This window comes from Coptis chinensis, chromosome 3 (assembly GCF_015680905.1).
Source record: "Coptis chinensis isolate HL-2020 chromosome 3, ASM1568090v1, whole genome shotgun sequence".
In the NCBI taxonomy this organism is placed as follows: Eukaryota; Viridiplantae; Streptophyta; class Magnoliopsida; order Ranunculales; family Ranunculaceae; genus Coptis; species Coptis chinensis.
In genome coordinates this window covers 37,123,067-37,125,666 of record NC_141458.1, presented here as the reverse complement: position 1 = coordinate 37,125,666, position 2,600 = coordinate 37,123,067, and the positions used below count along the sequence as shown (strand labels likewise).

At 42.0% G+C, this 2,600-nt stretch overlaps 1 pseudogene; it reads left to right on the top strand.

The window, feature by feature from the left end:
- Nucleotides 1-1,631: 1,631 nt before the first annotated feature.
- LOC147509456 (small nucleolar RNA R71) lies at nucleotides 1,632-1,726 on the top strand (annotated as a pseudogene).
- Nucleotides 1,727-2,600: the final 874 nt, after the last annotated feature.

Below are 2,600 nucleotides of genomic sequence, written 5' to 3'. Positions count from 1 at the left end.
ACATTTTCGACGACACCCTTAGGATACTTAATAGACCGATCAGCTAATTGCAACGTCATTTTAGTGGGTTGCATCTCGTCTAGACCTATTTGTCTATACAAATAAAACGGGAGTAAGTTAAAGCTAGCCCCCAAGTCTAATAACGCGGTCGTCGTATAAGAATCTCCTAAGGTGCATTATGCAAGAGGGGCGACCGTGGTCCTTGTACTTAACAATTCTATTATGTTCGGATAAAGTTGGGAATTGTTCGTTAAAAGCGTCTTTTGGTATATTGGTCTTACGCCTAGTAGTACACAATTCCTTTAGAAACTTAGCATGGTGTGGTAGCTTTTTATAGCTTCGAGGAAGGGAAGGTTTATAGTTAGATTCTTGAAAACATCCCTAATCTCCTCATAATTTGTATCCCTAGTTAACACGGCTAATTTTTGTGGAAACGGCGGGTTTCGCTTTATATTTAGCAATGGTATCACCGGATGTTTAACCGTGGCTTTACGTTTCTTAGGTTGTGTTGTAACTGGTACCTCTACAGTGGTAGGCTCTTCAGTTTCTATTTCGGTATCTAGTAAAATAGCAGGTGTAGGGGCGACTAGTAGGGTAACTATAGGCATAGTTACTTTGTTATCAACCACTCTGCCAGAACGGAGAGTGGTGATGGCCTTTAGCTCACCTACATTTTCATATTCATTACTAGTATTATCGGTTACCTCAAAGGCTGTATTTGTTGTTTTAGTATTAGGTATTGCGTGACCTGAAACACACCTTTGGGTTGGGCTTTATCTTGAGCCAACTGTTGGGTTAAATTATTAACGGATTGTAGAAGCCGTTGGTTAGATTGAGCCATGGTTTGGAAAAAAAGTTTTGGCTCACTTGTATGAAGGTGTCAAGACGATCCGGTTGTGTGGGGTGTAGTAGTCACGGGGTGGTGTGGACGAACTATTTCACGAATTATTTATGGGTGGATTTTGATAGTTATTATTTACCTAATGATACCTCTATTAGCATTATAATTATTATAACTACCTTGACTTTGTGCTTGACCTTGTCGAGGTTGCACTTGGTTGTTATAACTATTGAAATTCCCCCGACCACTGTCCCTGTCGTGAGTGGGGGCTTGGTTAAAGCCGCGCGTAGGCCTAACATATTGATTATTGTACCCTTGAGGTGTGACGTGTTGGTTATTTCTCCAACCGGTTGGGATTTTGTCTCCAAGGTGCGTTAGGTTCACTATTAATAGAACAAGCCTGTTCATAGGCTATAGACGATTGGAGTCGGGATGCTCGTGGCTCCAACAGAAACTACATGGATTTGAATTTACATTCATGACGGGGATAGGCTTTTGTTGAACAGAAATGGCCTCTACCTTTTTAGTGAGTGATTCGATTAGAGTTTTAAGCTCGAAATCGTGTTTAATTTCAAACATACCGGCGGCCTTAACTGTATTTGATGAACTAGCGGGCGATGGATATCATCACTACCCCAGTTGTTATTTCGCTTAGTTTGATCCTCTAAAATTTATAAGCCTCCCGGTGGCTCCTTTGCTTAAGAAACTACCCCCATTCGTTATGTCTAGGACTTCTTTATGGTGGTGTAGAAGTCCTTTGAAAAAGGCACGAACTAACGTGTCTTTTGCTAAGTTATGATGTGGACACTCTATAAGGAGATCGGTGAAACGATTCCAAGCCTCTGAAAATGATTCATGAGGATTTTGTCGAAAAGAAATGAATCTTGGAAAGCATCTCATCCGTCTTTAGGGGTGGGTAAAATGTTCCATAAACAACTAAACAAGTTTAGCCCATGAGTCCACGAATTAGGCGCTTGGGCGGTTAACCAAGACGCCGCTTTATCGGGCTAAGGTGAAAGGGAATACCCCGAGTTTAATTTGTTTCACCAACCAACCCTGATGGTGGAATGTTGTTAGGACTTGTTCAATCCTACGCGTACGTGATAAGGTTTTTCATGGTCTAATCCATGAAAAACGGGTAACAAATTAAAAATATTTGGGGGGATTTCCGAATCCCCCACTGGGTCTCCTAGAACGATGCAAGATTTGGGGCTATCGCTCAAGGCTTTGTAGAAGTCAGAGAGTGGAGTCTTTTCTTCATCGGGCATTGTGTCAGGTGATGTGTGTGAAATAGTAGCTAGAGGTGTAGTGGGTGGTATACTAGATAGACTTGTTTGTTGACGTTGTTGTGTAATTACGTTCTGTGTTTTTGTTCGGCCAGACCTTAATCTCATACAAGGCTAAAACCAAACTTAGCTAAACACATCAACACTCCAAACAATTCTGATATACTAGTATAAAACTCTAATAGGATATGCAAGGTGTGGAAGAAAGGAATACCTGATTGCGTCCTTGCTTCGCTTATGAATAGCGTCTTGTTTACGCGTGTTCAGTGTATATAACAGGTTAGAACACTGAAAATTTTGAAAAATCAAAGTTCGAGTCAAAACTGTAGAATTCCGGAAAAATTAACAAAGGGCGCGGGTGCGCTCGCATAGGGCGCGGTCGCGCTCCGGGTAATTTTCAAATTACAGTGTTTTTAGGGCGGGTCGCGCTCCACATGGGGGCGGGTCGCGCTCAGTGTTCAGGCTATAGGGCG